Here is a 12,213-nt window from a genome sequence, read left to right on the forward strand (position 1 = left end):
TCTCTGCCACGTTCAAACTCTAGATGCTGACATAGATTGCTAGGACTGACCCCTTTATATTTTCAGTTTCTTAAACCTTTTTATTCTACATTGATGTGCAATCAAACCAACATTAAGTGATTGTTTGGCATCCTGAGAATGTGTGTGACTACATCTTGGGGGAGATCATGGAGACATGTTCCAACTCCAGAAATACTTTGGGTTAAATTCCTTGATGCTCTGTGATTGTGTAGGTAAGTCTTCCTTTCCAGTACACTTGCCTGGCAAAAAAACCCAAAAACCAAGCAAGCCCTTATCACATGTATTTATCACATGTGTATATATTATGTGCAGATACAAACATTTTGATACCTATACAAAAAGCTCCGCTCGTTGCATTGTGATTTCCCAAAGCTCATTGCATTGTGATTTCCCTCTCAGCTCACCCTGGCTCTTTGCTCAAGCTCTGTCACAGCCCCTCCTGCAGTGGCTTTTCAACTCAGAACTTTTCTCCACATCCCACTTCCTCTTCATGGATTTAAAGGACAAGTTGTTCTCCCTCCAGTGGCTTTTGTTCCCATGACTCTTTCTCAGACTTTTGCATTAGCCATTAGTATCCTGTTGCCCCTGATAGCTCATTGAACTTGGTCTTGAGTCAATGGTCTTGTTTTGAGCCGATTAGAAAAGATTTCCTTTCCTTTATCAAAGCTAAACAAAAACAAGGAAATTAAATTAAATACAAAACTATGTTTGAATAACAGTAGGGCTGTGACTTGAGGCAGGAAGCTCAAAGATAAGGCTGATGATCTGCCCAGAAGTGCTGCAGGAATGAGGGCCAGAATGTCAGCCACCATCCAGCATTTCTGTGGGGTTCCATCAGTTGTCTACCAGAGCAGTGACCCTGGAGTAAGAAAACAGCATCTCTGGATAGGGCTGGGAGGGAGGGGATGTGCAATCCCCCTGTGATGTTCACACCCTCTGCAGGCTGGGAGCTCAGTGCACTGAGGTGCTCTGGGAGCAAAGGACAGGAGCCACAGACAGGAGGTCTGAAAGGGCCTCTAATCACTGTCCTCTCACTGTCCATCCCTCAGAAACTGAGGAGATAATTTCTCTTGAGCATTTCAGGCTGCTTCTAGGGAAAGAGACATTGCTAAACTGGGCATCCTTTGCTGATGTTGCTCAACAGCTTTATTGCTCATTGTTCTCTGATACTTCTTTTTATACAGGGACAGAGGACAAATATCCATTTATTCTATCCTTCCCTCAGCTCCCTTGATGAGAAGTGAAAACTCTCTCTACACCTGATGCTAAAGGAGTTGGATTATTGCTCTGCTGGAAAACTTCATGTTAGTAACCCTAACTCTTTACTGTTGTGGCTTCAGCTGGAAATCAGAGTTATGAAGTGTCCATCCATCCTGCTCCTTATGGAGATTGTTCACACTTTCCCTCCATGCTGGAGTCTGATGAAATGATAGAGAAATAACTGGGTGTGATGCCTTTAAAGATCTTGAACTGTCCTATAGTTTCTCTTGCTACAATTTCTGTCCTAAGTAGGACAGATGCTCATATGATGCTCATATTCTCACCAGCAGACTGAGAGCCAAGTTCAAAGCTGAGAAAGGCCCAAAAAAGAAATTTCTTCACTCTGCTAGCAGGTTCTTGGGCATAGAGACACTGGGGAAGGCAGGGGGAGTGAGAAATGCACAGTAAGAACTACAGGTGCTTGGGCTTCCACCTATTTTCTAAGACATGTGGTAAATCTTCCTTTTTAAAACACGAGTCTCTCCATCATTCTTAATTTATGTGAGCTCATTTCAATTGCACTGACTCTAAATATTTCTTTGGCTATTTATTTTTAAATAATGTATTTCAAATTCTCTGAAGAAAGAGAATATTCAATTGAAATTCAAGGGAAAGCCCTCTGTTGGAGCACTGCTGACAGACAGCTGTAAGGACAAAAAAGCCACAGCTCTGGTAATAAAGATAAAAGGAGCTCAAAACATGAACTAACTGCCTCACTTGCTGTAATTCAGCGTGGTTTGTTTATTTCAGATTATTTGAACACTGTCAATTTCCAGTAATTTTTGTCAGGAGGTATTGCAGATAATCTTTTTCTCAATTAACCATTTTGGCAAAATACCTGAGGGGGACTATGGACAGTTTCAAACCTCATATAAATGATCTATAATAATTTAAGATGTGCCATGTTGCTGGACTGCTGGACTGCTGGCTGGTCAGGATATGCTGGGGTAAGTTTGGTGAATAAATGTCCCCATCCAGCAACGTTCAGCACCCTGGAAGTGGTCACAGGACTTAAAACTTGTGCAGCTGACAGCAGAGTGTTAGGGCTCAGCCCTGCAGGTGCTGACAGTGCCCAAAAGCAGCCCTGCTTGGAGCTGTGACACCTCCCTGTGCAGGGCAGGTGCTGGCAGGAGCTGGAGGTTCTTTGCCCCTGTTATCTGTGCCTGTTATCAGGTGAAGCCCCTGCCAGGAGGATGGAGAGTATCAAAGAACACATTCCAGTGACCCTTAAATTATAAAGATGCCTAAAGCTCAAGACCACCTGGAAGATGAGGGAAACAGAGATGACTGATGGCTTTCTCCTTTTTTAGTGTCCTGATTGCTGTTGTCACTCCAAATGCCAGCCCTTCACAGCCTAATCCTGCTCCATCTCAGCACCAGTTTAACAGCATGGACGGCTTCCTGTGCCTGTGGCCCTTTAGGGCTCATCCATCTGGAAAGACCTGCCACAATGTGTGTGAGAACTCACCTGGGCAGGAAGGAATACCTGATATTTTGCTTTAATGATTGACAGAGTCCCTGTGATCACAGTCACACAAGCTGATCTCCTGTGTGCTTTCCTGTCCTGCCCCTGACTGCGATACATCCTGTGTGTTTGTATTTGCTGTTTTCTGCCTTCACTGGAACAGAGGAGAGAGTTGTTAAAACCCTCTTTTGATTCACTCCTCTCCCTGTGCAAACCACTATCTTTGCCTTCACGGTATTTGTCCACAGAAGATCTTCTGAAGCTGAAGGATAGGTGTGTTTTTCAGAAGATAAGAACACCTTGTTTTTCTTTGCTTAGCTGTTTTCCCTGACTCCAGTGCTGGAAGAGAGGTCCCTGACTTTTCTCTCCCTGGTGCTTCTTCTCTCAAGATCACATTTTCTTGGCATGATGTGAAATTCACCCTGTTATAGTTTTGTGGGTTTTTTTTTTTTTTTTGAGTTTTTATTCACTTTCTGGGCACACAATGTAAAGAAGGGACCAGAGAGGGGCCCAGCATCTGAACTACCCAGCAGAGAAGTAGAGATGACTGGCCCAAGCAAAAATTGTGCTCCTTCCTCTGGCACAGGAAAAAAAGAAAAAGGGAATCACATGGGAAGTATCTCAAAGCAAAACCAGTGAGAATTTATGAATTAGATTCTCCAGAATACTCTTGCTGTGAGTTGGGGACCAAAAAAGCTCTTTAAACAGCAGTGTCATGTGACAAGTGCCTGGGACTGTTCTCCATTTGGTTTTGGTTATTTAATACAAGTTAGACTAACAGAAAGCTCTTCAATGAAAGGCCTTAAGGAAGAACATATTGTTGATCTGAAAAAACCGATAAACAACTGGCAGCCATGCATGGTATTTTCATGCTAAACCAAGATAAAAAGATTCCCTCCCCGTTCTCCCCCATGCCCCCTTGTTTCTTTTTGGGATAATGTGAACATATGTTTTTGTCCCCATGAAAGGGACATGATTTTGATCAAGGCTTTGGCATGTCCAGCGAGCCTAAAGCAATTTTTGCATTTGCAAATAACAAAAATTATTATTTTTTTAAGATTGGCAGCCTCCCACCCTCGCATGGAACAAACCACCTCACAGCTTTGACTGTGACACACAGGCCAGTGAGCCACAGGGAGTCTGCACAGCGCTGCTGAAACCTGACTGTCTCCTCAAAATGAGTTTTGTAACCAAAGCAATGGCTCTCCTCCTCCACAGTCACATCCAGGAAGCTCTCATGCTTCACACCAAATAATAATTAGCCTGCCATGACCTGTGTGACATTTAAAAATGTCTGTACCAGTACCTAAAGACTCATCACCAACTTTCCATTATTTCCAATTAAAATAAACATGTATTAAGTAAATATTCAGTGTCAGGTTCTAAATGTGAATTACTGCTGTGTGCTGTTTGTCAAGCCTTGTTCTGGGACGTGTTGCTTATGATCTGCCCGGGTGTTTGTTACATTTTCCCCTGTAAGAGTGTTTGGATATTTCATCAATCATGCATGCAAGTTCCTTTGTCGTCCTTTGAAGGAGTGATGTGGTTTCGTTTATAAAAAACATGTTGAGAACATGCTTCCTTTTAAAAAGTGAAACCTCTTCTTAGCAGTGCTTCATCTGGAAGTGGCAGGGACAGAAAACAACTTTAGCCAGTCTTCGGGATGATTTCTCTGCTCTGGAAAGTTTTTCAGTTCTGCATGCAAGCAGCCAAGGCAGTCTTCTTGAAGGGGTCTGGTAGTAATTAGGTCACTCTCTGTGGATGCCACAAACTGTGAGCAGTTCTGACAAAACCCAGGTCTAAACATATGCTTGGACATCTTCCACTGTGCAGAGTTGGAAAGAAGGGTTTTAGTGATCTAGAACATTCCCAAAGATACACAAGATGGTTTTAAGGAATATGTGAAGGGATTCTGGTGTTAATGGATCATCCCCACACAGTCTCTGTGTGCCCTCCCTTAGGTACTGAGGGGACAGGTTATTTTCTGCTTTTAGCCCCAGGCAATTTAATTTCTTCACTGCAAGGGTGGTGAGGCATTGGAAGGGGCTTCCCTGGAAGTGATGGAGTCATCATCCCTGGAAGTGTTCAAGAAACCCTGTTACTCACCTCTTTGGTGACTAGATTGCAAAGAATGGCTTATAGGGAAATTCCCAATGAAAAAATTAGTTAATGAGTTCATCTGAGTTCACCATGAGTTGGTGAGACTAAGGAACAAATCCCAAAGAGTGACTGTGGTGCTTCTCTGGTTGTCCCTCCACCTTGACTGATATTTCAACCCAGAACTTGATGGAAATCTAGTTGGGACAGAACTAGAAAATAAAAGGTGCTGTGGGATGCCATGTGTCTTGGCACAGGCTTTTGGCACTGGGGCTGGGCGGCTGTGCATCAGCCCAGCTACATGAGCTCATGTCTGTGCAGCTCACATGCTCCCACTTCCCAGTGAAACAGGAGAGGGTGCCTTGGCATCACATGAAGAAGTTTTTTGGTCCCTTTCAAATGTCAGCTTTCCCCCTGGAGACTTGTTAAGCACAAAATGACAGTGTCCCCAGGTCATGCATTACTGAGCAGCAACATGAGGCCCCCAGATGTGCTGTGCCTGCAGCTCACAGGATGTTCTTTGTCCAGGGGACACGGCTCCAGTTTTGGGGTTGGTTTTGTTTTAGTGCATCTGGCTCAAAAGGGCAGGAGCCAAAGCACTGATTTGACTTGAACTGGAGGCATCACTCTCAAACACAAAGATCCTCCCATTTCTCATTCTAGCTTGAGCTCTTGAGGAGAATAAGATCTTCCTTCAGTTCAGTCTGAAATTGCTGTAGCATATGGACGTGTTTAGGGATCGCAAGAAGGATCACCATGCTTTGTAATAAGTGAAGATTTAAAAACTGAGTGTTCTTCCAGCTGTACATGTGTGAGAGGCAGATCCACTTACAGATTTATCAGGCATGAGAACACACAGAGAGGTGCTTGTACTCCATCCAAAGCTCCTCATAAAGCAGTTTAGTTTGCACAGCTCTGAGCCTTCACTGTGAGTTCATCTTCCTAGAGTGCTCCACAGCTTCATACACAGTGCTTTTTTCCAGCTAACTCCATTGATTTAATCAGAGTTTGGTTGCTTTTTCCTGCCCCAATGCACCCATATGGCATAAGCTTTTTTTTTTTTTTTTTTTTTTTTTTTTTTTTTTTTTTTTTTTTTTTGCTGTCACATAAATATAAAGTAATGAAGTCAAGCTCAGGGATATGCCAGAGAAAACACAGTGTGCCTCATATGAACTCAAGATGTCAGCTGGCTTTGTATAAAAAGGAAGATGGATTTTGGCCTACTTAAAGTACTCCATTAAGGGACATGTGAGGTTTGCTCTGGGATACCATCAACAATAAGAAGAGGCATTGGTTGTCTTCTATAAATGGATCTCTTCTATGAGAGAATGAATCCTGAACTCTGAAATATCTATGAATTGCTTAGGACTTCCAGGGAAGTGCCCTCTGTGCTGCCATCCCTTCTTCCAAGGCAGGTGTTGTTGTTCCTCCTGGTTTGGGGGCTCTCTGCAGCCACCTCTCACCACTCCTGCTGGTCAGACTTTTTGATCAAACCTTTGTCTCTGCTGCTGCTCATAGAGAGACTCAATAATTGCCCCTGGCCAAGCAGAGGGGTAGAGTTACTTAGTTTGTGGAAAAGAATATGGGACCAAGAAGGAGATCCAAAGGTAAGAGGAAAGGACTCAGAAAACAGTTAAGTTTTCCAAGAATTTGTGATTCTGGAACAAGCAGCAGAGCCAGCAGGATTTATATTAAATGTATGAAGAAATATATCCCCAATTCAGGCAATGTTGTTAATTCTCTGGTAGAAAAAGACATGGTTAGGCCTTTTCCAATAAACATAACTAATTTGGATAAAATAAACCATCTGTGGGGCTACAGTCAGTAAAACTGGCCTGGTTTAAGAAAGCTCACTGCAACATTGACCCAATGAACTGTGCATCAGGGGCAGGATTCAGGCCCTCTATCATCAGGTTCCAATGGCCCAGCATTTGGGAATGTTCAGCTTTCTCAGTGCTCTTGTCTGGCTAACAGGCTTGACTTGTGTGGGTAGAAATCTAAAAAACATCTTAAAATCCTGTGAGAAACCCCAACATTTTTTGAGGCATGTGTTCATAGGAAACAGAGGTCAGGGATTATGTCTTTGTCTTCCATAGAATGTTATAATGAATCAGCTTTTATCTCTCCTTACACACCCCAAATTTGGGGATTAGCAGCCAAATCTAGAGTTTGGAAATAAAATGGGCTCTTTCCTGTTAAAATTCATTGTTGCAATAAAAACCCCTGAACACATTAACTTCTCAGCTCCTTTGTATCAGGTCATTAACTGCTCAAAACTGCCTGGTATTGTCACAGAATTAATGACTGCTCTTCCAGAACACCCAGTCTCACTGGAATTACTGTGTTAGAAAACCCACTGGTTTGAGTTCTTTTATTTTTATCCAAAGCCATCTGTCCCAGTGCTTCAGCATCAGATCCTTTCAACTATGAAATGCTCATCTGGCACAAGCTTTCCCCACCGTTTTTATCAGGATAATTGATGGCACTCCTGTCCAAGAGGAGGTTGGTAAGTGCCAGCTGATATCCCTGACATAGGGATCTCCACAAGGAAATCCCAGTGAAGTAACCTCTCAGTCCTGTCTTCTGTTCTGCCTTTCAGAGGATATGAAACCTACAGGAGCAGAATCTGTATTAGATATGGGACATTAATAAAGATTTCCTCTTGGAGAAGTTGGCAGTAAGAATTCAGCACAAACTGATCAAGTGAATCCCAGAAGCCACCTGTACAGCCCCAAGGAACATTAAATTAGATGTCCTCCACATGGAAGATGGGTAAAACAGAAGAGGCGTGTTCCTCTTTTTATAATGGTCTAATTCTGAATGTAACCACTATTAGGATTTGCTTGTTTTTAAATTAGTCCCATCCCCTTTCCAGATTAATTTTTAAAGCTTATTCCCTTATTCACAGGAGCTTGCTGTAGGTCCAGCTGTAGGTCTATGATTTCATTGCTCCTAGAAGTGGACTAAGGATTTCCTAGTGGACTAGGAAATTGAGAGTCAAGGATGAAAACCAGTGGAATTCAATATTTTTCTGAGCCTGAGCTTTGGCAATGGTGAAGTCATACACAGATTTCTATGAAATAACTCCTCTGTGAATGTTGGTTATGCAAAGAAACTCTGATATTATGTACCAGGAGAAACATATTCAATCTTCAGTGCAGACACTGAAGTTTAGTCTGAAATGTATGCTGATATTTTTTTAAAACCCTCTCCAAAACCTACAGAAAAAGTTAGGTATTTTAGGCAATATTTTACACATTTTAAAAGGAAGAAAAGAGCTTATAACTAACATCTCTCTTAGTCTCCTGTTTTTTCTTTTAATTTAAAAACATCTGGAATCCAGTGTTGACAGATAAACCCCTTAATCTCTTTACTTACGTTAAATGTACTCTCCAAGTCCTATTTTTCACTTCTAATTTAGTGGCATTTGAAGGGGGTGTGTGGGGAAAGTGAGCCAAAGGCCAAAATATTTGCAGGAGGATTGGTGCAGCGACTTCATTGTTGGAAACACACCTGAAGAATGAAGGAGTGCCCGCAGACAAACCTCCTTTGGGCTGCCCACCTCTGCCTTGGCAGCTGGTGGGGCGTGAAATCTTCTCCACTGTCTTGGTTTGAAAAGACAGGTGTCTGCTAATGAAGGGAGGATCCTTCCTTGAAATGGAAAATGTAAACCCCCTCCCTCTGAATTATTATAATTTTGAAATTAAGGAGCTCTCAGGCAAAGATAATGGAATAGGAATAACAGTTTTTTACTAGGAAAATTAAAAAATACAAATGCAATCGTACAAACAAACAAACAAACAAAAAAACCCACTGACAGAGTCAGAATAGGACCTGACCCCTGTGTGTCAGGGTGGTGGCACAGTCCCATCCCATGGTGGCTCAGCCCTCCTGCAGTGCCAGCTGTGCTTCTGCTGGAGCAGGGATCCTGCACAAGGCTGGAGTTTTTCTCTGAAGCTCCAGGGCTGCTGGAGATGGGCCTGCTCTCCCTCTGGGAATGCAGGGCAGGAGAAAGCTGCTCCTCTGGGAATGCAGTGGGCAAAAGCTGCTGTGGGGTTCCAAACCTCAGATTGTATCCAGGTAGGAATGCTTGGCTCCTCCCCCTGGGCGGAGCATCTCCCAATGGGATGATGGAATTTTATCAGCCATGCAGGGACACTCACTGGTCCTGAACAGCAGAGATCTCCTGGAGTGAGGATTGGCTGTGGAAGAGACAGAGAAAACTGCCAAATTAACAGAAGAGAACTGCCCCAGCTCTGACAGATGGGGATAGAACACACACCCCCAGCCTAGACAGCCACGCACAAAAGCCAGGCTGCAGAGTCTTTAGAGCTAAGCTGTGTTCAGTTCATGGTCCTTTTATGGGTTCCTGTGCAAAATTAGTGCTGCATGGACAATTCCTCACTGGCCTTTGGTGGTTTGGAGCTGCTGTGGAGGAGCTCAAAGCAGCCCCATCCTCATGGGAATCACTTGTAAGATTGCCAAGGAAATCAAATTGTTTCTTTAGTGGCAATCACTTTCCAAGGGGTCGTGGGAGGCCACTTGGCATCTGACACTGTTAATATGTGAGCTTTAATGGAAGGTTGGGTGACAAAAATCTGGCATAAAATTGCATTTAGAGCTGTGAAATCCAAGATTACTTGCTAAGCACAAGCCTATGTTTTCTGGCACATTCCTCCCATGACAAGCAAGCAGAGTGCCTTGTTAGGAACCATCTCCTAAGAAGGTTTTGTTTAATCATCTTTGCTTTGTGGCAAATGACTCAGAGGCAACTTTGCCCAAAGTAAATCTGCTTTTTCCCTTCATTGGAAAAAGGCACATAAATGCCTGATGATGCTGTGAAATGTGAAGGACACACCTGAGTGCTGTTTGGAATGGTTTGGATTTCCTTGCTGCTTCTGGAGTTCTTTTCCTTAAAGCACCATCTCCTGGAATCAAGGGATCCTGTGGTGCTCATGGAATTAAAAGTTTGTGGAACTGCAAGTTACAGGAAAATGCCTAAAACCATGTGAGCCATTTATAACAAAAGGCAAGCATTGGGAATATGGTGGTTATTGGTTTTGGTTGGTCTGCACACGGAATAATTTCTTTGGGAGTTGCAGAAGGATTGAGTGTCCTGACACTTGAGTGCTTGGAGTTTCCAAGGCTGAGGGAACAGTCCTCCATGGAGTGCAGGGAGAGCAAACCCCTGCTCCTGGGACACATGCTAGAGAATGGAGAATGTCAAGACACCTGCTCTGACATTTTTAAGGCAAAAATCTCAATTTTCAGTGCTCTGTCCCACACTTCATAAATGAATAATTGTGAGACATTTTAAAGAGTCTTCACTTCTACTTCAAGTCAGAAGGTATGTCAGTAAGAAACAGTGACCAGAACTGAACACATAGGAAAAAATCCTTATGGATGTTATTTCAAATTCCAAAATTAATTTGTTTGGCCTGTGTTCAAAAGCCTCCCATGTCAGCTTTGTGGAAACACTTGGGTGCCAGTGTTTTACTACCAAATGAAGATTTTAAAGCTCCAATACTTCCAGTGAGTCACTGGAAGTGAATTTAGTAATTTGGAATATCTAATTCAGATTTTGCACTGTGTTAAGCACTGCAGTCATTCAGGTGACAGCATCATAAACCTGAGTTTTTTCCATTTCCCTCAGAGAGCAGCTGAATATTAGTCAATAAACAGGGTCTGGCATTCAGAGGAGAAAAGACTCAGAATTCTCTAACTTGAAACAGTGGAAATTTCAGATAGTGAATCTATTCCAGGAAACAGTGAGCTACTGTGTTTGTAATATTCATAATTTGGAAGGATCCAGAAGGGTACTGCTAATGCATCTAAAGCTGTTCCCAGGGAGCTGACAGAGACAATGTTAGAGAAACTGCAGGCAGCTCTTGTTTTTAATAGGAATTTTATGTGTGCAAACATATATGTCTTGCTGGTATCCCTGCAGCTAAGATGTTAAGAACAAAGCCCTGCTCATCCAAAAGCACCATTCTCAAATGTTTAGCTCTGGATGGCAGCAGATTCAGTAGGGAAGCTGGAAGTTCTGACAACTCCAGGTTTATCAAGCAACTAACACTTAATCCATGCCAGCTGCCTGTGGTTTCCTTCCTACCACTGCCAAACCAATACTAAATATGTGTTTCATATTAGAAATAAATCTTTTAGTATGCTACAACATGGCCATGTCTCTTAAAGTATGTAAAAGAGTGAGGAATCAGACTAAACTGCAGATTGTGAATAGTTTTTTTCCAAATAGAATATTGTTTTTCTTAATTTGGGCTATTTTTGACTTAATGGGACATGAACTGGGAGGGAAGAAGGCTGGAGTAGGGCCTGGTGTGGTGGTGAGGATGTGTCTGGATGGGAGGGAGAGCAGGTGTGCAAGGATTAGATATTGAGGAATTTGCTGAAGTAGGGGATGAAAAAGAGTGGCTGTTGAGGCCATACTCCAGTATTACCCTCCCCACTCTCATTCCTTTCACTTCCTGATGACCTGTGTGCCCCGTGGCCTAAACAATTATTTTGTTTCTATTTTCCATGAGGTCTTTTCTCCCTTGCTCTCACAGGCTGAGCTGAGCTGAACTGAGGTGACTCACAGACTTCACAGAATCTCTGGGTTGGAAGAGACCTTCAAGATCATCGAGTCCAACCCAGCCCCAACACCTCAACTAAACCCTGGCACCCAGTGCCACATCCAGGCTTTGTTAAACACACCCAGGGATGGGGACTGCACCACCTCCCCGGGCAGCCATTCCAGAACTTTATCACCCTTTCTGGAAAAAAACTTTTCCTCCTATCCAACCTATATTTCCCTTGGTGCAACTTGGGCTGTGTCCTCTTGTTCTATCAGGACAGAAAGAGAAAGAGCCCAACCCCACCTGAGTACAGCTACCTTTCAGGGGTTGTGGAGAGTGACAAGGTCACTCCTGAGTCTCCTTTTGTCCAGGCTGAGCACCCCCAGCTCCCTCAGTCCTTCCTCACAGAGTCCAGAGCTGATTGTTCTTCCCAAACCCTGCAGCTCCATGCTGGCCAGGAGGGATGAGCAGGCATGAGGTGAGGAGCTGGAGAGAGTCAGAGCTAAGCCCAGGCCTGCTTAATTCTGGGCTTGGTTACGTAAATATTGCACTGCCCTTTCTGCATGGAGACAGAGTGTCCATGTGAAATTCCAGAAACAACACCACCTGTGCTCAGCAAGGGTGGACCTGACACAGGATCTCCGTGATGGCACCGGGGTGGAGCAGGAGAGCCATGGAGACCAGAGCCTTTTGTAAATCCCTCTCTAAAGCAGCAGGTTACATAATGGCTGTGAGCAATCCTGGTGTTTACACGACCCATTACTGAGCTCTTTGGCAAGTGCCCACCTGCCACAG

At 43.5% G+C, this 12,213-nt stretch overlaps 1 long non-coding RNA gene across 5 annotated transcripts in view; it reads left to right on the forward strand.

The window, feature by feature from the left end:
- LOC135305394 (uncharacterized) overlaps positions 1–12,213 on the forward strand; it is a 115,153-nt gene that overhangs the window by 12,942 nt on the left and 89,998 nt on the right. Inside the window, exon 4 of one of the 5 annotated variants that reach the window (XR_010366588.1) lies at positions 2,592–3,162. The exons of 3 other annotated variants lie outside the window; for them this stretch is intronic. This is a non-coding gene — a long non-coding RNA (uncharacterized LOC135305394). Of the gene's footprint in view, positions 1–2,591; positions 3,163–3,804; positions 4,078–12,213 lie in introns of those variants that run through there. One more of the 5 variants, XR_010366586.1, reaches the window with a different exon arrangement.

Source organism: Passer domesticus, chromosome 7 (assembly GCF_036417665.1).
Source record: "Passer domesticus isolate bPasDom1 chromosome 7, bPasDom1.hap1, whole genome shotgun sequence".
NCBI lineage: Eukaryota > Metazoa > Chordata > Aves > Passeriformes > Passeridae > Passer > Passer domesticus.